The sequence below is a fragment of the Saccopteryx leptura genome, chromosome 9 (genome assembly GCF_036850995.1).
Source record: "Saccopteryx leptura isolate mSacLep1 chromosome 9, mSacLep1_pri_phased_curated, whole genome shotgun sequence".
NCBI classification, from domain to species: Eukaryota; Metazoa; Chordata; class Mammalia; order Chiroptera; family Emballonuridae; genus Saccopteryx; species Saccopteryx leptura.
In genome coordinates this window covers 73,887,323-73,911,820 of record NC_089511.1, presented here as the reverse complement: position 1 = coordinate 73,911,820, position 24,498 = coordinate 73,887,323, and the positions used below count along the sequence as shown (strand labels likewise).

General features: G+C 40.6%; 1 protein-coding gene across 1 annotated transcript in view; it reads right to left on the bottom strand.

The window, feature by feature from the left end:
* Positions 1 to 24,498, bottom strand: part of MCU (mitochondrial calcium uniporter) — a 254,450-nt gene that overhangs the window by 41,678 nt on the left and 188,274 nt on the right. The gene's annotated exons all lie outside the window — the stretch shown is intronic.

Sequence of the window (24,498 nt, the reverse complement as noted above, 5' to 3'; positions counted from 1 at the left end):
AAAGTCCATAAGTCCATCCAACAAAGGAGCCAATGCCCACCCCGGTCGTAGTCCAGGAAATCAGTCCATGCACATGAGACCTCAGCCACCCCCCTCATCCCTGCCATCCTGGCAGGTCTTACACTGTCCCAAAGAGGAGCTCGTGGCAATGGCAGTCAGCATTTCCGTCTCTGCTCTGGAGAGCATGTCCACCCCTATGTCCCAAAATCGCAGTCCTACCAGGGCCGTAGTAGGTGCTCCTTCCAGCTGGGCTCCCATCTTATGGAGACTGCGGATTGCAACTCCAGCCCAATTCTCCTCATCCTCCAAAGAGGAACTGAAAACATCAGCCCCCACTGCCTGGGCCGCTGCCGGGCTGAGTCCTGGGCTGCTGTCGCCTTCTGCTCCACAGACCTTGCAGCTCCGGACCTGCCCTCAGCTTCAGCTTCAGCCTCAGCCTCAGCCTCAGCCCCGGCCTCCCGCCGCTGCTGGCTCTCCACAAAGTCCAGGGCAATCTGCAACTCACGAACCTGTGAATTCTCCTCCAGCAGCTGCTCTATTTCCAGGCGAATCTCGCAAACCTGGTCGGCCTCCTCCTTCAGCACTTCCTCCGGCTCCAGGGTCAGCATCTGTTTCTCCCACGTTTGTTCCAGCTCCTTCCACTGCTCGGTATGCAGGTCCCGGGCAGCCTCTTCCACAGAGCTCTCGGTTTCCTCACGCATGGCTGTAAAAGTCAGCCAGCCTACAGTTCCCAAAAGGACAGCCATGGGGAACCATAACACCAGCCAGTCCTCTATTCCACCACTCAAAGGTGGTAGTGGCTCCTTGCTGATCTGTATCAAATCCTGCCACAGACTACGCCAAATGCAAAGCCAGTAGGCAGGGCCACCATCATAGCAGCCCAGCCCATGCAGGTTTGCATTGGATTCGGACAGTCGGTAAAGAAACAATGGAGCCAAAAACTGATGGGCCATCATTTTTAATCCTAGCCTGCACCCGGCAGGCAAGTAAAAACACACACTGGGCTCCAAAACCCACTCACATTCAGTGCTCACAAAGCTACTGACTTATCTGAGTTTCCTAGAATCAAAGGTTTCTAGCTCACCAGACTTATTCACCTCTGTTCCCCATCTCCTTCCTTCTCCCTGCACAAACTCTGCACAAACTGGCTTCTCACTCAACACTCTGCCATCTTGGCTGCTTCTCCTGGCCTCCTCCATGTGGCCTCTTTCTGCTCTCCTCTCTGCTCTCTCCTCTAATGCTAATCTCAGGAACCAAGAGGGCAAGCTCCCATTCTGCCCCCATTTTATAGTGTAGAAATCAAAACTTTTAATCTGACTGTAAAGCCAGGAGCCAGGGCCACCATCACAGCAGCCTGGCTCATGCAGGTTCGCATTGGATTCGGACAGTCGGTACAGAAACAAAGGAGCCAAAAACTGATGGGCCAACATCTTTAATCCTAGCTTGCACCTGGCGGGCAAGTAAAAACACACACTGGGCTCCAAAACCCACTCACATTCAGTGCTCACAAAGCTACTGACTTATCCGAGTTTCCTAGAATCAAAGGTTTCTAGCTCACCAGACTTATTCCCCTCTGTTCCCCATCTCCCTCCTTCTCCCTGCACAAACTCTGCACAAACTGGCTTCTCACTCAACACTCCGCCATCTTGGCTGCTTCTCCTGGCCACATGGCCTCTTTCTGCTCTCTGCTCTGCTCCCTCTGCTCTCTCCTCTAATGATGATCTCAGGAACCAAGAGAGCAAGCTCCCGTTCTGCCCTCATTTTATAGTGTAGAAATCCAAACCTTTAATCCAATATACAAAATAGGGAAGTCTCTGATACAAAGTCACTTCTCTGAGGCATGATTGGATTATACCGCCCCACATCAAAAAGGGTGGGAAAGGCTTAATTCTAAAACCAAGCCCCAGGCTACAAGGATTCTGCCTGCTCACAGAGACACACATTAATATCACCTGGGCGACGGCCTCCACATGGGCAGCGCCATTTTTAACAAAGTGAGCATAATACATTTTATCTGCCCAACAGAAGTGTTTTCCCTCCGTATTTTCTCATCAGCCAGGTGCAAGCTATGATTAAAGGTAATGGCCTACCAGTTCTTGGCTCCGTTGTTTCAATACCGTCTGTCCGAATTCAAGGCGAATCTGCACGGGAAAGGGGGCTGTGATGGTGGCCGTGGCTACAGGCCATACAGTCCATAATATCATCATTACATAACTATTGCCCAATCCAGAAAATTGTCTGATATCCCTACTTCTCTGTGGATGAAAAAGCGGCCATATCCTAAACCTGACAAGCTCAGGGGAGGCCTGCATGACAGGTCTCACAAACTCATAGAACTACACAGTATGTTCTGAACATAATTCCTGACTAAAAGCAGGACATGGTGGGTAGTCATGTCCTAGGCCTATAGTTTCCTTGACATAGGTCAATCTTTACCTTAAGTGAGCCCGTTTATTGTCTTTTTGCATCTAAGATAACATATTTTTGAAATGTCAGAGTAATGTTTTCCAGAACTCTTCAAAGTGCAACTGCCTGCACCAGAGCCTGAGATCACAGAACCTCTCATTGTCATCTGATAGTGCAAATACCATCTCTATGTGCTGTGTTTACTAAAGTAAGTTAATAAGAAGCTAGGAAAATTCCCTGGCAAGTGTAATGAGGAAACACACCATAGTTAAACAAATTGCCTGCTGAGCAATTAGCAGTCAGCTAACTCATGACAAGATCTTATTTTCCCTAACCAACCACATCTAGGAGCAGATAGTTTACATCTCTCCTCCCCAAACAAAGAGGAGGTAGCTTAAATCACTTTAGTCACAGACAGACAACAGAGACCCACTTAGTGCCATTAGTCCACCAGCCACACCCAAGAATGGATGAGGTCAGGGGATTAGATAACAAAAAACCCAATGTGAGCCAAACAAATGAGGTGAAGTTAACCTGAGAATAATCCCAAACCCCATTCTGAGCTCATTTTGATGTATCAGCGTATTAAAGGCACACCTGGAAAGTTGATGAATATTGTGATTAAGACCTCCTCTAAAATTCCTGCTTGCACAAAACAGGTAAAAACTCTTAAGGAAAAGAACTCTAGCAAGAGTTTTCCCTTGAGCACACCCGCACTACCAAGACTCCCTTTTCTCAGACACGTATTTTTGTATTTTTGCTTTCTTTAATCATGAGCTCCAAGGGTTTCAATGAGACAAACTAGGGAGCAGGGAGCAGTGGCAGCTCGTTCCAGACTAACCCCCTGATTCTATCTCCAAGGACCCTCTTTTTGCCTCTGTGACTTTTTTTTCCCTGAGTCAAAGCAGCTCTTCCTCAGCTCAATCCTGTTGCTGTGATTTGCTCCTATTTTAAGCTTATTTTGTCTCACTGTCCCCAGCTTTAACAAATGTCTCTCAAAATCACCTGGATTCACCTTTCCTGCAGGAAGTCAAGGACAGACACATTCCAGACTGTGCCAGGACAGACTTGCCTCAACCCCGTTCCTTTCTGGTGACATTTACTATGCTGTAACCACCAATATAAAAGAAATAAGTGTCTCTCCATTTTGCTTTTTATCCAATCCCAGAGATTCCCCTACTTTGCTTTCTCCCGCCTCCTTATTCTAACACCAATGGATTTCGTGCAACCTTCCTCGAGTCTTCTTCTTTTATCCTAATGTATAAATGTTGGTCAAATAAGTTTGTAAATATGATATATATGTTTGCTCGCTTGTGACTTATATTGGGGGACAGGCTGTAAGCAGGCCAGGTCGTTGTAGCCTAAGGTTTGGTTTTGGGACTAAGCTTTTCCCCACACCCTTGACTGATTGTATGATCTGGGTGGTGCACTCTCATGAGGAATCCAATTATGCCTTGGATAAGTGACTTTGTATCAGAGACTTCCTTGTTTGTATATTGGATTAAGGGATTTTGGTTTTCTACACTATAAAGTGGGACAGACCAGGAGCTTGGACACACAGTTCCTGCTATCACAATTGCAGGGGCTTCCCTGATCCCTGGCCCTTCATGGGAAGAGCTGGTTTTCTGCTTTTCCCTTGTCTTCTTTTGTGGTTTGCCTGTCTTGGTGAGACACCAATAAATAGGATGGCCCCCCATCCTCTGACTCCGCCATTTCTTTATCGTCTGCCCGAATCCAATGGGAACCTGCATGTGAATGGCCACGATGGCGGCTCCTGGCCCTACAATAAAATAAACTGCAAAACTGTCAGTCTCTGCAATATTTTCTGAATTGGTCAAGATTTTGCTTCTTGGCAATTGTTGTCAGTTTGCTCAAATAAATTCATAAAAATTCATTATAGATTTGGATGTTTCTTACATGACAACTCTTAGAACATGCATCCCTCATATATAATAGGTGAGCACATCCTTTCATTCTAATTTCTAAGATCTCTAATCCCTCCAATTTGCTCTACAACCACCATTTTGGTAAGGCCACCACTGCCTCTTTCTTATAACAACTACATTCTACTTGGACTTCTTAATTCATTCCAGCCTTTCTCAGTTCAAAAAGTTATCTACACTAAATAAGGATTATCTTTCTTCAAAAAATCCACTAACCTGATGTTGGTATTTTATGTTTATCATTACTAATCATGATATACACAGAGGGTGGGGCAAAGTAGGTATACAACTGTTGTATGGAAAATAATACAATAATAAATAAATAATAATACAAAAAAATCTGTTTTGTGTACTCAAAACTATAAACCTACTTTTGCCCCATCCTATATATATATTTATACATACATAGAGACAGATATGTAGACATAGACAAACACAGATGCATACATACACCCAAATACACAATATATCATAAGTACTGTGGTACCAGCCTCTGATACAGCTCTATACGATCCTTGTCTCTAGGTATTCACATCCTTGTGCAGTCCCATCCCACATCAAATCAGGTCTGGTCTATATAATCAGAATACAGCAGATGTGATGGTGTGGAACTCCTGAGGCTATATATGCCATAAAAGACTGTGTAGCTTCTGTCCTGCTCTCTTGAATCACTTGCTCTGGGGGAGGCCAGTAGTTATATCATGAGGACAATTCTACAGCCCTGTGGAGAAGACAACATGGAGAAGTAGGACCTCCCAACAAGAGCCACAACTACTCAATGATATTAGTGCATCATCTTAGAATTGGATCCTCCAGCCCCAGTCAAGCTTTCAGATGACTGCAGACCTAGCTGACATGGAACTGCAACCCCATGAGACCTCAACTTGCCCAGTTAATCTGTTCCTGAATTTGTAATCCATAGAAACATGAGATAAGACTTTTATTGTTTTAAACCACCAAGTATTGCCACAATTTACTACACAGTATTAAATACAGTGGTACCTTGAGATACGAACAGACCAACATATTCGATACGAATTTTTTAAGATATGAGCTGCAACTCGATTCATATTTTTGTTTGAGATCTGAGCAAAATTCCGATACGAATTGTGATTCAGGAAGCTGCTGCTAGTTGGCGTGTTGGCGCACGGGTCCAGTATAGGCAGTTTGATATATGAGTTGACTGACTTATGAGTTCGGTTACAGAACGAATTAAATTCGTATCTCAAAGTACCACTGTAAATATGTATAGCATGATTTTTGCATGTATTTAGGCTTTACATAAATGGTAGCATTGTATACAACCTTCTACAACTTGCTTTTTATACTCAACAATGCTTTGAGAATTATCCAAATTGAATTATATTTCTGGATCATTCACTTAAATAAATATTACAATTTATTTATTCATTATAATACCATACTTTTTTCTTCCCTATTATAAATAAAAAGGTTAAGAGAATTAGCAGTGTTTTTAGTTTTGATGTAAATTTGGCAATGTTTTAAATTCTTTTTTAAAGCTTTGTGTTCCACATTTTTTTAGATGTTTATTTTTTTGGGGATTTTATTTATTGATTTTAGGGAAAAGAGGGAGAGAGAAAGGGGGGGGAGAAGCAGGAAGCATCAACTCCTAGTAGCTGCTTTTCATTTATGCCTTGACCCAGCAGCTCAGTGTTTTGAACCAGCAACCTCAGCATTCCAAACTGACGCCATGGTGCGACCACAGGTCAGGCTGTGTTCCACATTTTACTCCTTATGCCATCTGGAACTGACTTTGTGAGGTAAGAAGTCAATTGTAACAGCACCATTTATTGAACAGTCTGCCCATCTGATTTATAATGCTAATTATATCACATGTCAAATTTTAAAAATGCAAGGTTGATCTAATCTGATCCTATGTTCTTTCCTGTACCAATACTTTACTGTTTTGATTATAGTTTTAGAAATATATCTTAATATGTGGTTTAGTAATCTGTTCACCTTTTCTACTCCAAATTTATCTTAGTTATGTGTATACTTTTATTCTTTCATATAAGTTTTTAAATAAGTTCATGATTTCCTGTGGGGTTTTGATTAGCATTTCACTGAGTTTATAAATTCATGTGGGGGAAACTGACAACATTTACAATGTGGTCTTCATATTCATTAACATGGTATGCTGTTCATTTATTCCTATCTTCCTTTATGTCCTTCAATATAATTTATTCTTCTCACTAAGTATCTTAGATTTTACTAGTTTCATGTCTAGATACCTTCAAATATTTTATTTTAACAACCACTTCTATATTTATAAATATAATTTCAAAAGTCCATATAGTTTCATTAATTTATGATTATGTTAGACAAAAGTAAGATTATCATTTTAATAGAATAAACTATTATTTTGGTAATAGTAAAGCCCTTCCTTATAGATTGTGGCAAAAAATATCTTTGAAATTTATAATTAATATGTATAAACCAAACATACTTGCTTCACAATAACCTCAGATGAATCTACTTAAATATGTTAAATAATTAAAAATATTTTTAAATTATTTAAAATTACTAAATCTGTCACATATTAACATCATTTAACAAACAGTCATTTTGAAAAACCAACAGTCGTATCTTTTCATATCAATATAAGATTGCCCAATTATATAACCATAGTTTTGTAGTTTGATAAATCCAGTTGTTTGGCTCTTTATAACCAGTAGTATAAATTAACTTTAATCAAATCCACTATATAATTATTGTTGACTTCAGGTGGTTTAGTATTGTGCAAATGAATCTCTGCAGAACTACATGAAAAAACTATAATGTTATTATGAGGCTTAAATGATAAAAGTTGTAAAAACAGTTATAAATCATCTTTTAATATATGGTATTATTAGTCTTATGTGCAATAGTTGTACAACTTATGTACCTTTTGTAATCCTGGTACTTTTAAAATTAGTTTATGAAAATAATTTCTAATAAATGTCAAAAAAGCATCTGTGTAAATCCCCTCCCTTCTTTCCATTCATCTACTCATTCTCCTGAGAATTAAAGATTTTATTTTGCTTTTGTAAAACTGAAGTTCTGTTCTAATATAGTGCTTCAACCTCTTTTCCTTTTTAAGAATACTGCTTTTGGCCCTGGCCAGTTGGCTCAGTGGTAGAGCATCAGCCCGGCATGTAAAAGTGCCAGGTTCGATTCCTGGCCAGGGCACACAGGAGAAGCGCCCATATGCTTCTCCACCCTTCCCTCTCCCTTCTCTCTGTCTCTCAGTTTTCTTCCTGCAGCCAAGGCTCCACTGGAGCAAAGTTGGCCTGAGCACTGAGGATGGCTTCATGGCTTCTGTCTAGAATGGCTCTGGTTGTAACAGAGCAACACTCCAGATGGGGAGAGCACTGCCCCCTGTTGGGCTTGGTCGGTGGATCCTGGTTGGGCACATGCGGGAGTCTGTCTCTCTGCCTCCCTGCTTCTCACTTCAGAAAAAGAAAGAAAGAAAGAAAAAGAATATTGCTTTTGATGGTGCAGGCGTGACAGTATCTTCATTAAACTTTGACCCCCACTTTAATTTCTGGTTGGTGTAAAATGGAATACAATCCTCAAGTACAGACTGGGGTGTAGTAGAAAAATCATAGGTTAAAATCTCAGATTTGGTAGTACTATACTCAAGTTCTAATAGGAGACACCTTGAATCCCTGGGCACATTACTGAAAACAACTGTACTTTCAGTATCCTTACCTATAAGGATTCTAATACATCACAAGATTCAATAAGAATATATGAAAATGCATGCTTTCATAGTTTCTCTTGCTTTTCCTAAAATCTCAAGTCTTAAAACCTAAAGATTAAAATCACATAACACATCCATGAAAATATTTCCAATCATGCCTTTAAATCCCAAGAGAACAAAAATGACTTGTTCCACTGAGGACAACAAAGGTTAAGAGTATAAGTTATGCAAACCAATTCTGTGATCCTTAGTATTTTTGGGTAACTGACCTCTTTGAGAATCTGATAAAGTATAGATCTTTCCCTCAGCACTAAGTCCTGAAAAAATGCAAACAATTTATATATAAAAGTTTTAGATAATTTATTTTATTGCATTGGAAACTAATTTCCTTCATAATATCTGCTATGGACTGAATTGTGGTGTTGTCCCCCTTCCCCCCTCAATTCATATGTTGAAGCTCTAATTCCCAACATGACTATCTGGAGAGAGAGTCTTTAAGAGTTATTTAAGATTAAATGAAGTCATAAAAGTAGGGCCCTAACCTGACAGGACTGTGGTTTTATAAGAAAGTAAGTGCTCTCCCCACTCCCACTGTGGGAGATGGCCGTCTGCAAGCTAGGAATTGAGTTCTCACCGGAACCTGACCATGCTGGCACCCTGGTCTCAGACCTCCAACTTCCAGAACTCAGAGAAAATATATGTTTGTTCTTTAAGCCACCAGTCTATGGCAGCTTGAGCAGACTCCTATATTGCCATATTTTCAAAATAAATGTTTACAAAATATGAAGCTCTTTTCTTCTTTTTAAAATAAGATAGCTATTTCCTGTTTTTAAAGACATAATACAAAACTAAAAATTAAAACAAAATAAATTTTAATTCTATATAAAAGAACATTTCAATTACAAGATTACTGTTGTTTAGCTTGAATAAAAGTCACATCCCTGGCCAGTTGCTCAGTGGTAGAGCGTCGGCCCGATGTATGGAAGTCCCGGGTTTGATTCCCGGCCAGGGCACACAGGAGTAGCACCCATCTGCTTCTCTACCCCTCCCCTTTCCTTCCTCTCTGTCTCTCTCTTCCCCTCCCACAGCCAAGGCTCCACTGGAGCAAAAGTTGGCCAGGGTGCTGAGGATGGCTCCATGGGCTCCGCCTCAGGCGCTGGAATGGCTCTGGTTGCAACGGAGCAACGCCCCAGAGGGGCCGAGCATCGCCCCCTGGTGGGCATGCCAGGTGGATCCTGGTTGGGAGCATGCAGGAGTCTGTCTGTCCGCCTCCCCACTTCTCACTTCAGGAAAAAAAAAAAAGTCACATAATGGGCCCAGTTTTGGAACATGGTAACTTAAATACAGTGTGTCTGTAAAGTCATGGTGCACTTTTGACCGGTCACAGGAAAGCAACAAAAGACGATAGAAATGTGAAATCTGCACCAAATAAAAGGAAAACCCTCCCAGTTTCTGTAGGATAATGTGGCAGCATGTGCGCATGCGCAGATGAAGACGTAACACCGTGTATACAGTGGAGCAGCCCACGGCCATGCCAGTCGAGATGTGGACAGTACAGAGGAAAATTCAGTGTGTTCTGTGGCTCGCTAAATTAAAATCCATGACCAAAGTGCAACGTGAATATTGGCGCGTTTATAACAAAGCGCCACCACATAGGAATAACATTACTCGGTGGGATAAGCAGTTGAAGGAAACCGGCAGTTTGGTGGAGAAACCCCATTCTGGTAGGCCATCAGTCAGTGACAAGTCTGTAGAGGCTATACGGGATAGCTACCTAAGGAGCCCTAAAAAATCTGTGCGTGAGCCCACACCACATCGAACTGCACTGAATAGGTATGAAACTGGGAGAGTTTTCCTTTTATTTGGTGCAGATTTCATATTTCTATCATCTTTTGTTGCTTTCCTGTGACCGGTCAAAAGTGCACCATGACTTTATGGAAACACTGTATCATTGATATCTAAAAGGTTGTGCCTTTCTGTTTTGATAAAAAGAAGTTGTGAAAACTCTGAGATTATAGGAAAGGTATGTGGTAACAAACATGATCATAGCTCCCATCGCTCACTCTGCCAGATGATGCTAGGCTAGACATGTGCAAGGAACCTAATTTTCTAAGACTCGTAGAATTGAATTCATATCACTGCTTTGATGTAATATCAAAATAAAGATTACAAATCCAAATTTTAACTTTTAAAATTTTTGAGTGGAGATCATCTTTAAGAACTCTTGAGATTTTTAATCCTTGTAAGAGAAACTTGTAAAGCTTTCCATTCATGACCAGCCCACAAAGAAACTTCCTCCAGCAGCTGCAAAATTTCTACTGCTTTCTATTTCTAATTACCTACTTCAGAGCTATCGCTTCTTTAAAATAGTTCATTATTTTTCTACCAAACCAGTAATAATGGCTGTAAGGTCTTAAATTGGAAGATTATCCTTATTCATAAAGCTCCAAATATTCCCAAATAATCAAGCCATAACTAAACTGTCCCTTGTATTAAACTTTCTCCTCTTTTAAAAAGATAAACTCCTGTCCAACATTTAATCAAGCAAAGAAAAAGTTTCTATTTTGATTCTTTTTCTTAAAAAATCTTGTTCTCGTGATAGTGATTACTTCTGTGGTAAGCAGGCAAGGCTTCTTTTAGGGCTCTTGGAAGAGTCTTCAATGCCAGTATGTACCCATGAAAAACCGTAATGTAATATTACAATGCGTAAAGCTCCTTTCTTTTCTGAGGCAATACAAATATGCAAGTTGCTAAGTTTGGAAGATACATTATTTGTGTAGAAAATAAAATAAGATCCTTTTCAGAGTCAATTTTTTTTTCTGGTAGTTATTTTGGCAAAGAAATTTAACACTCTTTCAAAGAATGTGATAATCATTAATGTTAACAGCCTTTCTAATTTCCATAAGAGAATCTCACATGTTCAGGATTTTTCTTTGTGTCTGCTTGCTTATTAATAGACAAAAATTAGTAACTGACACCTCAGAGAAATATTAAGTTTTATCAAGTGCACTGTGGAAGGAAATGGAATCGTTTCCAAGTTTCTCAAAACTTCATTCAAAATACTGGGATAAATGTCACCATCCTAGAATAGATGACATCACCTGAAATTTGACATAAATTTGCTATGATTCCAAGCTAAGCCAGTTCAAATAGTGTCAGCACATAAACTTTAAAGGTCTTTCCAATTTCATATTGCTGCTTTTCTTGGCAATATGAAAGTCCACTTTGTAGAATCCTAAAAAAAATTTTAAAACGGATTTTGTGATGGAATAAGTTCAACCATATTCTAGTTGTTTCAAATTGAAACTTCTACCTACAAAAAATTCAAACTGCATAATATACTTGAAAAATGAAAAAAATATAAGGTGTTTCATTTGTTCCAACTTCATATTTAGGTTGTTGAGAAATCTGACCAGATTAAAACACTGTGACTGTGTTCCATCATCTTTGGAGTTTCATTAATTTTACTTCTTTTTCTGTTTTTATGGTTTTAAACATTGGAATGAAAGCTAATGGTAGGATATATCTGTGCCCTCAATATAATGATGACAATAATTACAGAATTTACAACTGTGAACAAGAGTGTGACCATTAATAACACATTACTAAAAAAAATTGTCTTCTCTTTCCTCCAAAACTATTTCAAAAGTAACAGGAAAAACTCTAGAAAACAAAGAACCTTTACAAATCAATACTAAGAAGATAGTCTTTTTTGTTTTGGAATGGGCAAAATACGTAACGGGCCCACATAATGGTCCAAAAACTTTGGACCATTACTGTAAGGTTGGTGGATAATAGAGGGATGGTCACTAGGAACTCAGACCCGCCCACTTTGGCTAGGACCGCCCACAATCAAGCCCGCCAAAGGAAGCTTCCCAGGAACCATTTGGATAGAAGCGATTGTCAGCCAGCCAGTGAAATTTTACACGTCATAGTAGCTCCACTTCCCTAGAGGGACCCTTTAAATATCTCCCACGCAGTTTAATCTTTGCAACTTCCCTGACCTCCATTTTCTACCTCCATTTCTCTTTCTTTCCTCGGGGCCAGGGAACCTTGCCGGGTGGGGTGTGCGCTCTGTACTCAATAAAGCCATTTATTATTCCACACTTTGCGGCTCCGGCCCCGTTCCTTCCTTCTCGGCGGGGGAAAAAATACCTTACAATTACCAAAGAACATATTTGAGTGGTTAATAATAAGCACCTTAAAAGATACTTCACATCATTCGTTATCAGTGAAATGCAAATTAAAACCACAATAAAAACAATCAACTAGAATGCTTATAACCAAGAAGATAGACCATAACAAGTGAAAGCTGGCTATGAGGAAACCGGAACAGTCATTCATTGCTGGGGGTTGCAAAGTGATACAGCCACTTTAGAAAATGGTTTTACAGTTTATCAAAAAGTTAAGCATATACGGTACTTACCATATGACCCAGCCATTCCACTCTTAAGTAACTACCCAAGAGACATGAAGACATATGTCCACACAGAGACTTATAAGCACATTTTGATAGCAGCATTTTTTTTTTGACAGAGACAGAGAGAGTCAGAGAGAGGGACAGATAGGGACAGACAGACAGGAAGGGAGAGAGATGAGGAGCATCCATTCTTCACTGCGGCACCTTAGTTGTTCATTGATTGCTTTCTCATATGTGTCTTGACCAGGGGTCTCCATCAGGGCAAGTGACCCATTGCTCAAGCCAGTGATCTCGAGCTTCGAGCCAGCAACCATGGGGTCATGTCTATGATCCCATGCTCAAGCCAGTGAGCCAGTGCCTCAAGCCAGATGAGCCCACGTTGAAGCTGGCGACCTCAGGTTTCGAACCTGGGTCCTCTGCGTCCCAGTCTGACGATCTATCCACTACGCCATAGCCTGGTCAGGCAAAAACAGCATTATTCTTAATAGTTCAAAATGGTAAACAATTTAAATGCCTTTCATTTGGTGAGAGAATAAATGAAATGTGGTATTTCCATGTACTAGATTACTACTTAGCAATAAAAATAAAGGAAGGAAGGAAGTACAATATATCATACAAATTAATTTATAATTTGTATGTGAAGTACAATAGGGATAAACCTCAAAAGCATCATGCTATATAAAAGAAGCTAGATGCACAATGATAGGTGAATTGTATGGTATGTAAAATATATCTCAATAAAGCTTTTTAAAAAAAGTAACGGGTCAAAAACCAAAGAAAAAATTGAGACATATCTATTCCCCAAACCATGCAAAGACTTTATGTTAAGAATTTACGTATTATTGGCCCTGGCTGTTTGGCTCAGTCAGCCATAGAGCGACGGCCCAGCATATGGAAGTCCAGGGTTTGATTCCTGGTCAGGGCACACAGGAAAAGTGACCATCTGCTTCTCCACCCCTTCACCTTCTCTCTCTGTCCCTCTCTCCTCCTCCTCCCCTCTTTCAGCCAGGGCTTGAATGGTTGGAGCAATTTGGCCCCACAGCCTCGCCTCAGGCACTAAAATGGCTCCCTTCAGAGCAACGGCTCCAGATGGGCAGAACATTGCCCCCTAGGGGGCTTGCTGGGTGGATCCCGGTAGGGGTGCATGTGGGAGTCTGTCTCTCTGCCTCCCTGCCTCCCTGCCTCTCACTTAATAAAAAAATAAAAATAAATTAAAAAAGAAAGAATTTATGTATTATCTATACTTGGATTGATTAAATATTAGATTGTTTATTATTAAACAGGAATTTTCAGTAAGTCTTCATTACTAAAATTACCTGCCCTCAAACAATTTTTGTAAGGAAATTTTTTACTTTTGTCAACTACAAAATAAACAACTTTGTACCATGATTCTCAATATAGAGCTGACAGCATTACCTTTCCCTACAGAGGAATTAAGGCGGCTAGAAGAGGCTGTCTCTCCTAGCTCTTACTCTAGCTCACCTTCAGCACTTTCCCTGTAGCCAAGGTGAAGCAATGTCCTGACTTACACTATAAAAAATTGTCAGGACAACTCTGGTTGCCTCCTTTCACTCCCAAGTGTCCTAAATGATAAATTATACACTTGACTTGTATACAGCAGATTAATTCTCATCCTTAACCTCCATTACAAGAAAGGGAACCTCTAAAGGCTTTGAAGGCTGTAGTTATAAAGCATACAATCATAAAAATTTCAGTCATTTTACATTTGAGGATATGAGGCACAGAGAAATTGAAATGAAAACCTCAAAACCACATTTTTACGGTTAGGGGTCTGTATTACTACCACAACCACTACTTAAAGAATAAGAGTTCTTGTGGGTAACTACTATTTTCTCTTGGAGGTGGTAAATAACACTATGTCTAGTTCAGAGAGAGATAAGGAAAGAGGTTTTGAGAAGTTAATTACTAAGGTTATAAGGTAGTTAATTGGTGGATATGGCATACAAACCTAGTCTGCTTGACTCCAAAGCTCTTTTCATAGCCCCTAAGCATAATGCCTCTCCTGAAAGGGAACATTAGTGTGGGTAACGGGTATGTGCACGCGCACCTGTGTGCAATGTCTCCAAAGTAGTTCTAGAGCTGAGGTCCATGAGAGCATTCCATGAGTTGGTTTAAAGGAGGAGTCTAATTACCACAAAATTATATGGAAAATTTTGCATGTGTATATGTAAATTTTCTTCTAGAGAAAGAACCTAAAACCTACACTAGATCCTCAAATGTATTTATGACACACAAAAAATAAAAGACTCTTTTAGCTTGCTTTGGTAGGGAGGTTAAACATATAATATAATCTATATGTTTTATATCAGCCATCATAGTCATAACTAGAAGATTAGCCAAACAACATTATTAACAAGAAATTTCTGAGGGGCAGTATATAAATATCCTAATTATATAATATGGTATTTTTAGATTTTGTACTTTTAAATAATTAGGGTCAAGCCCTCATTTTACAATAGAATATGGCCCAGCAGTTACAACAAAGGGCAATGAATAATGGTAAAGCTGTTCACTGTTGGCTAAACTCTATTAAAGTAGCTGTGTATTAAGCAGAGATTTCTCATATGCTATATTGACCTAAGGTAAAATTAATTAAGAAGTACAAAATAAGAAAGGCATTTAATTTGGCAGTAATGACAATGAGATGCATTAAATCAAATAATTTTGTGCTTCTTATTTCTTGATAACTAATGTGAGTTAGTTTTTGTATCACCTCTGAATATCTTTTATTTTTCTTCATTGATTTTAGGGGGGTAGAGGGAGAGATGCAGATAAAGAGTAAGAAACATTGATTTGTTGTTCCATTTTATTTATGCATTCATTGCTTCAGTCTTGTATATGCCCTAACTGGCACCTGCCAACCTTGGCATGATATCAGGATGATGCTCTACCATCTCAGCTACCTGGCCAGGGATGCCTCTGAATATTTTAACAACCACTGGTAGATGACTGTCAAGTTGTAGTGTAACTTAGTTGATATTGAATATACATAACTTACTGGATACATAGTAATATATAATGATAATATATAATAATTTCAGACATTATTATAAAAGCTAGAAATTTTTTTCTTAAAAAATTTATTTATATTTTTTTGATTTTAATTTATTGTGCTTACATAGATTCAAGTGCCCCACTGAATACACCTCCTTCCCCTCTGCCCCCGTGTTCCCCTTGATACCTCCTTTGGCCCCTCCCCCCAAAGCCCTCCCCCTTTCCCTTCAGGATTTGCTGTCCTGCTTTCTATGACGCTGTGTTATGTATATATAATTTCACTAATCTCTTTCCCTTCTCTGATCCCATCCTCTCCTCCCCTTTCCCTCTGGTCCCTTTGATCCCCACCTCTACCTCTATTCCGTTCCTCAGTTCATATTGTTCATTAAATTCCTCATATGAGTGAGGTCATTAGATATTTTTCTTTCTCTGCTTGGCTTATTTCACTTAGCATAATAGTCTCCAGGTCCATCCATGTTGTCGCAAAAGGTAAGATTTCCTTCTTTTTCACGGCCCCATAGTATTCCATTGTATATATGTACCATAGCTTTTTAATCCACTTGTCCACTGACAGACACTTAAGCTGTTTCCAGATCTTGGTTATTGTAAACAATGTTGCCATAAACATAGGAGTGCATTTCCTTTTTTGAATCAGTGATTTGGTATTCATGAATATATTCCTAAAAGTGAGATAGCTAGGTCAAGTGGCAGTTCCATTTTTAATTTTTTAAGGAATCTGCATACTGTTTTCCACAGTGGGTACACCAGTCTGCATTCCCACCAGCAGTGCAGGAGGGTTCCTTTTTCTCCATATTCTCGTCAGCACTTATTCTGTGTTGTTTTGTTGATGAGCACCACTCAGATAGGTGTGAGGTGGTATCTCATTGTGGTTTTAATTTGCATTTCTCTAATGATTAGTGATGTTGAACATTTTTTCATATGCCTATTGGCTATCTGTATGTCCTCTTTGGAGAAGTGTCTATTCAGTTCTTTTGCCCATTTTTTGATTGGATTGTTTATCTTCCTGATGTTGAGTTTTACAGGTTCTTTATAAATTTTAGTTATTAACCTCTTGTCAGATTTACTGTTGAGTATGTTCTCCCATTGTGTGGTTTGTCTTTTTATTTTGTTCATATTGTCTTTAGCTGTGCAAAAGCTTTTTAGTTTGATTCATTCCCATTTGTTTATCCTGTCCTTTATTTCACTTGCCTGTGGAGATAAATCAGCAAATATATTGCTGTGAGAGATGTTGGAGAGTTTACCACCTATGTTTTCTTCCAAGATGGTTATGGTTTCACAACTTACATTTAAATCTTTTATCCATTTTGAGTTTATTTTTGTGTATGGTGTAAGTTGGTGGTCTAGTTTCATTTTCTTGAAAGTACCTGTCCAATTTTCCCATCACCATTTGTTAAAGAGACTATCTTCATTCCATTGTATGCTTTTACCTCCTTTGTCAAATATCAACTGTCCATATAGGTGTGAATTTATTTCTGGGTTCTCTGTTCTGTTCCATTGATCAGTATGCCTGTTCTTATACTAGTACCAAGCTGTTTTGAGTACAATGGCCTTGTAGTATAACTTGATATTAGGAAGTGTGATACCCCCCACTTTATTCTTCCTTTTCAAGATTGCTGAGGCTATTTGTGTTCTTTCCTGGTTCCATATAAATTTTTGGAATATTTGCTTTATATCTTTGAAGTATGCCATTGGTATTTTAATAGGAATTGCATTAAACTTATAGATTGCTTTGGGTAATATAGACATTTTAATGATGTTTATTTTTCCTATCCATGAACAGGGTATATGCTTCTACTTTGTATCTTCCTTGATTTCTTTAATCAATGTTTTATAATTTTCTGAGTATAAGTCTTTAAACTCCTTGGTTAAATTTACTCCTAGGTACTTTATTTTTTTTGTTGCAATAGTGAAGGGGATTGTTTTCTTAATTTCTCTTTCAGACAGTTCATTGTTGGTATATAAGAATGCCACTGATTTCTGAACATTAAGTTTATATCCTGACACCTTGCTAAATTCCTTTTCCAGGTCCAGTAGTTTTTTTGACTAAGACTTTAGGGTTTTCCATATACAGTATCATGTCATCAGCAAATAATGATAGTTTTACTTCTTTTCCAATTTGGATGCCTTTTATTTCTACTTCTTGTCTGATTGCTGTGGCTAGGACTTCCATAACTATGTTGAATAAGATTTGTGAAAGGGGGCATCCCTGACTTGTTCCTGATCTTAACGGGATTGCTTTTAATTTTTGTCCATTGAGTATGATGTTCACCGTGGGTTTGTCATAGATGGCCTTTATTATGTTAAGGTATGTTCCCTGTATTCTCACTTTGCTGAGAGTTTTGATCATAAATGGGTGCTGGATTTTATCAAATGCTTTTTCTGCATCTATTGATACTATCATGTGATTTCTCTCCTTCCTTTTGTTTATGTGATGAATCACATTGAATGTTTTGCAAATATTGTACCAGCCTTGCCTCCCCAGAATAAATCCCACTTGATCATGAGGTATGATTTTTTTCCTGTATTGCTGGATCCGGTTTGCTAATATTTTGTTGAGAATTTTAGCATCTAAGTTCATCAGGTATATTGGCCTATAGTTTTCTTTCTTTGTAGTGTCTTTGCTTACTTTTGGAATAAGGATTATGTTCACCTCATAAAAGGAGGTTTGAAGTCTTCCCTCCTCTTAAATTTTTTGAAATATCATGAGAAGGATAGGAGTTAGTTCTTCTTTGAATATTTGGTAAAATTCACTTGTGAAGCCAACTGGCCCAGGACTTTTGTTTGATGGGAGTTTCAATCTTATTTGAAGTAATTGGTCTATTTAAGTTTTCTGATTCTTCCAGATTGATTTTTGAAAGACTATATGTTTTGAGGAATTTGTCCATTTTGCCTAAGTTGTCTAATATTTTGGAATACAGTTCTTCATAGTATTTTCTTACAATCCTTTGTATTTCTGCTGTGTCAATTGTTACTTCTCCACTCTCATTTCTAATTTTATTTATTTGAGTCCTCTCTCTTTTTTTCTTGAGGAGTCTGGTTAAAGGTTCATCAATCTTTTTTTTTTTTTTTTGTATTTTTCTGAAGTTGGAAATAGGAAGGCAGTCAGACAGACTCCCGCATGCGCCCAACCGGGATTCACCCGGCACGCCCACCATGGGGCGATGCTCTGCCCATCTGGGGCATCGCTCTGTTGCAACCAGAGCCATTCTAGCGCCTCAGGCAGAGGCCACAGAGCCATCCTCAGCGCCCAGGCTAACTTTGCTCCAATGGAGCCTTGGCTGCGGGAGGGGAAGAGAGAGACAGAGAGGAAGGAGAGGGGGAGGGGTGGAGAAGCAGATGGGCGCTTCTCCCGTGTGCCCTGGCCAGGAATCGAACCTGGGACTCCTGCACGCCAGGCCGATGCTCTACCACTGAGCCAACCGGCCAGGGCCAAGGTTCATCAATCTTGTTTACCTTTTCAAAGAACCAGCTCTTGGTTTCATTGATCTTCCGTATTGTTGTTTTAGCCTCTATGTCATTTATTTCCACTCTTATCTTTATTATTTCCTTCCTTCTACTTCCTCTGGGTTTTGTTTGTTGTTCTTTTTCTAGTTCTTTTAGATGTATGGTTAGGTTGTTTATTTGGGCTTTTTCTTGCTTCTTAAGGTATGCCTGTAATGCTATGAACTTCACTCTTAGGACTGCTTTTGCTGTGTCCCATAAATTTTGAGTTGTTGTGTGTTCATTTTCATTTGCTTCAAGGAAATTTTTTATTTCTTCTTTGATCTCATTGTTAACTCATTCATTATTTAATAACATGCTGTTTAGTCTCCAAGTGTTTGAATGTTTTTTAATTGTTCTACTGTAGTTGATTTCTAGTTTCATGCCACTGTGATCAGAGAAGATGCTTAATATGATTTCAATCTTCTTAAATTTATTGAGACTCATTTTGTGTCCTAGCATGTGGTCTATCCTAAAGAATGTACCATGAGCAATTAAAAAGAATGTATATTCTGCTGCTTTAGGGTGAAAGGTTCTGAAGATACCTATTAAATCCAGCTGATCTAGTGTGTCCTTTAAGGCTGCTGTTTCTTTGTTAATTTTGTTTCTTGAGGATCTATCCATTGATGTTGGTGGGGTATTAAAATTCCCTACTATTATAGTATTGCTGTTGATCTCACCCTTTATGTCCATCAAAATCTGCTTTATAAATTTAGGTGCTCCTGTATTAGGCACATAGATATTTATAATGGTTATCTCTTCCTGTTGGATTGCTCCTTTTATCATTATGTAGTGACCTTCTTTATCCCTTACTATAAAGTATAACCTTGGTTTTTTTGTGTGTGTGTGTTTTTTTTTTTGCATTTTTCTGAAGCTGGAAACAGGGAGAAGACAGTCAGACAGACTCCCACATGCGCCCGACCGGGATCCACCCGGCATGCCCACCATGGGGCGACGCTCTGCCCACCAGGGGGCGATGCTCTGCCCATCCTGGGCGTCGCCATGTTGTGACCAGAGCCACTCTAGCACCTGAGGCAGAGGCCACAGAGCCATCCCCAGTGCCCGGGCCATCTTTGCTCCAATGGAGCCTTGGCTGCGGGAGGGGAAGAGAGAGACAGAGAGGAAGGCGCGGCGGAGGGGTGGAGAAGCAAATGGGCGCTTCTCCTGTATGCCCTGGCCAGGAATCGAACCCGGGTCCTCTGCACGCTAGGCCGACGCTCTACCGCTGAGCCAACGAGCCAGGGCTATAGCCTTGGTTTTAAAGTCTATTTTGTCAGATATAAGTATTGCTACCCCAGCTTTTTATTATTTCCACTTGCATGAAATTTTTTTTCATTCCTTCACTTTCAGTCTGTGTGTCTTTTGTTTTGAGGTGTGTCTCTTGTAGACGGCCTATGTATGGGTCCTGTTTTTTTTATCCATGCAGCTACCCTATGTCTTTTGATTGGAGCATTTAATCCATTTTAATTTAAGGTTATTATTGATATGTAGGTTTTTTTGCCATTTTATTCTTTAAATCTATATTCTTCTTTTTCTAGATTTTTTTTCTCCTTTTGTTGTTTACAACAGGCCCCTTAACATTTCTTGCAGCATTGGTTTGGTTGTAATGAATTCCTTGAGTTTTTTTTGTCTGGGAAGCTTTTTATTTCATATTCAATTTTAAATGATAGCCTTGCTGGATAAAGAAGTCTTGGTTGTAGGTTCTTGTTTTGCATTACTTTGAATATTTTTTGCCAGTCGCTTCTGGCCTCTAGTGTTTCTGTTGAGAAGTCAAATGTCATCTTTATGGGGGCTCCTCTGTAGGTAATTAACTGCTTTTCTTTTGCAGCTTTTGGTATTCTTTTTTTATCCTTTAATTTTTGCATTTTAATTATGATGTGTCTTGGTGTAGGCCTCTTTGGGTTCCTCTTTAATGGGACTCACTGTGCTTCTTGAACTTTTGTGACTTTTTCCTTCATCAATTTAGGGAAGTTTTCAGCTATGATTTCTTCAAAAAGGTTGTCTATTCCTTGTTCTTTCTCTTCTCCTTCAGGAACCTCTATGATGTGGATGTTGTTTCTCTTCATGTTGTCACAGAGCTCTCCTCAGACTTTTTGAGACTCCTTTATTTTTGCTGCTCTGCTTCTCTGCTTTCATTTATCTTGTCTTCTAAATCGCTGATTCTACTTTAAATTCCTTCTAGTGTAGTCTTCATTTCTGATACTGTATTTGTCATTTCTGACTGGTCCTTTTTGATGCTTGTTATCTCTTTATTTAGGTGCTCATTATGTCCATCCATTGTTGCTCTAAGATCTTTCAGCATCCTAACAATCATTATTTTAAACTCTGCAGCTGGTAATTTGGTTATTTCCATCTCATTCAGTTCTTTTTCTGGGGATTTCTGTTGTTGATTCATTTCTGTTGCATTTCTCTGTCTTCCCATTTTGTCTGTGTATAGACTCCTCCTTTAGGTGTGTTGTTTGTGTAGCTAGCTGAGTCTAGGGTTGGTATTGTCTTCCTCCAATGTCCAATTGTGTTGTTTCTAGATTTTCTTGGGTTGGTATCAGCTGTTGTTTGTAATCTGTTGTGGGCTACCTGTCTGCTATCACTGTTATTTTTGCTATTTGTGTCAACATTTTCTATGTCTTAGCTGGGTCAGGTGTGAGGAGCCCTTCCTCAGGATACCACTCTAACAAGGGTTGTTAGGTTCTGAACTGATGCTCTCAGTATCTGGCTGCTGGATATGCCCACCCTGGACCTCCCTGGCCAGAGCCTGGCGCAGATCAGTGGGGGTCAGGTCACTGCCTGTTACTGGCCCTTATCAACCTTTTTGGAGCTACAGGTGATCCAGATCTTGTGGCTGTCTCTGCTGAGACCAAGTGCTGTTGTAAACAGCAGCTGCACTCCTAGGCTAGCTTTACTCTACTCTTGGCCTGGGAAAAGTTTGTTTAAAAGTTCAAGTTCCCGAGATCTGCTTTCTGCCACCTCTTACTGCTGGCTACTTGTTGGGCTCAGTACTGTAATTCAGAGATTAGGTACAGTATTAGATGTGGCTTGTCCCTTAACCTCAGGTGTTATTCTATCCAGACTGTTTTTTTCTATTTTATTTTTTCTTCTTTTTCAGCCCTCAGAAGGGTGTGATCACAGGAGTCCAGTGGGTGTGGCCATTCTGTTCCCTATGTGTGGTCTGTCCGCCGGCCTGCAGCGATCACTGTCACCATCTCGGGCGCTCGGATTTGGGCATTGCTAGTGCCAGCCAACTGCCACAGCTGCCGCAGGTGGGCTTGCGTGCCCGTGCCTGGGCTGCCACTGTGGCCACCATGAACTGTGCCACTGTGGCTAGGCCTGGTTTCTGCTGCCGCGGGCGGGTTCATGTGAGTGTTTGTGCTGCAGCCATGGCCGCCTGGGCCTCTGCTGCTGTGGTTGGGCTTGTGTGTGGGAGCTCAGACTGCCCTGGCCCCTGCAGCTGTGCTGGCCACCGCCAGCCCGCCCGCCCTTCAGTGAGCACGTAGCAGCGTGGAGGGATGGTGTGGCTCAGACCTCAGCACTCACTACCTGTGTCCCTGGTATGCTCCCTGCTTCTAAGCACCTCCTTACTCTGGCTGGAGCAGGAGAGCCTCTGGTGGGCAGGGTAATTTCTTCCCTTTGCTTTTGTTGCTGTTCCCAGAAAAAATGGTCACTTTAGATTTGGGGAGTGACTCATCCCTGGGGGTTAGGGTGGCTGTCTCTCAAAATGTCTCTCCCTGTGCCTCTAAGATTACACTCTCCTCTGGCAACTTTAGTCCTCTCAGCACTCCCTGCTCCTGGAGCCTGGGTAAGTGGCTGTGAATGAGGTTTTCTGCATGGTCCCTTTAATATGGAACCTGGGTCTGAGAATTCTCTTTCTTGCAAATAGTATCCTGGCTCTTTTCTCAGCTAAATACTGTCCGTACGCCTCTTCTAGGCTCTGGGGTTCTAGGCTGGGGCTCCGGTCCTGGGGCTGAGGACCCACAATGCTCTGGGAAACCCACCTCGCTGTGAGAGTCCCTCCGGGCTGCTGCTCGCTCCTGGGAGCAGGGCAGCCCTTTCCACGTCTCCACCTTTCCTACCAGTCTCAGTGTGTTTTTTTCGGTGGTCTTTGGTTATAGAATCCTCTTAGTTTAGTCCAAAGTTGGTTTTTCAAGATGATTGTTCTTAAAATTAAGTTGTAATCAACTTTGGTTCTGGGAGGTGGGAATTGGAACATCCACCTACTCCGTTGCCATCTTGCTGCCCCTCAAAGCTAGAATTTTTTTTTTTTTTTTTTGTATTTTTCCGAAGCTGGAAACGGGGAGAGACAGTCAGACAGACTCCCGCATGCACCCGACTGGGATCCACCCGGCACGCCCACCAGGGGCGACGCTCTGCCCACCAGGGGGCGATGCTCTGCCCCTCCGGGGCGTCGCTCTGCCACGACCAGAGCCACTCTAGCGCCTGGGGCAGAGGCCAAGGAGCCATCCCCAGCGCCCGTGCCATCTTTGCTCCAATGGAGCCTCGGCTGCGGGAGGGGAAGAGAGAGACAGAGAGGAAGAGAGGGGGGCAGGGGTGGAGAAGCAAATGGGCACTTCTCCTATGTGCCCTGGCCGGGAATTGAACCCGGGTCCCCCCGCACGCCAGGCCGATGCTCTACCGCTGAGCCAACCGGCCAGGGCCTCTAGAAATTTTTTAATGAAATGCTGCTAGTTCAGCAAAAGCTGAGAATATTCAACATTATAAATAGTATTTTATACATTAAGAAAAATTCTCTATTTATGGAAACTATCCAATGATGTTACCCTGTAGTGGTAATAGAGGACGATACTGGGAGTGGTGCTGGCATAGATGTGGACAGCACCCATTTAGATGTTTAATGGACGAAGACAGTGTTAGGCATAAGAGTGATAGCCACCCACTGCTTTAAAGGGGCCTATGGAGGGAACAAAGTAGGTGGCATTATGGTCTCCTGGTTTTTGGCCATGTGGGAAATACTGGCATCTGTTTACATATTGTGTTTTGATGGGGTCAATATATCTACCAGTCTTTAGATGTAACAAAGTACCAATTGCTGCTTTTTAAAAAATTTATTGATTTTAGAGAGAAAGAGGGAGGGAGAGGAGAAAGGACGAGAGAGAGAGATGGAGAGAGATAGCAATTTCTTGTTCCAATTATTTATGCATTCATTGGTTGATTCCTGTAAGTGCCCTGACCAGGGATCAAACCTGAGACCTTGGTGTATCCAGATGATGCTCTAACCAACTGAGCTCCCTGGCCAGGGCTGCTTTTAATTTATGTGCTGATATAACTTTATCCGTTCTTTATGTCTCTTAAGAGATATGAAAAAGAAAGCCAGCTACTATTTTCCTTGTTTTGATTCTGGCCTATTTTTCCTTTCAACCTTCCCATATTACAAATGAGTAATCACAAATGAATACCTCCTCCAAGTTTAGAGAATTTAGCAAATATGAAGATACTGTATATATTCAGATAACTAAACAGCTTTGGGAGAGGATTCTGGTAACACTGCAAACATCTAT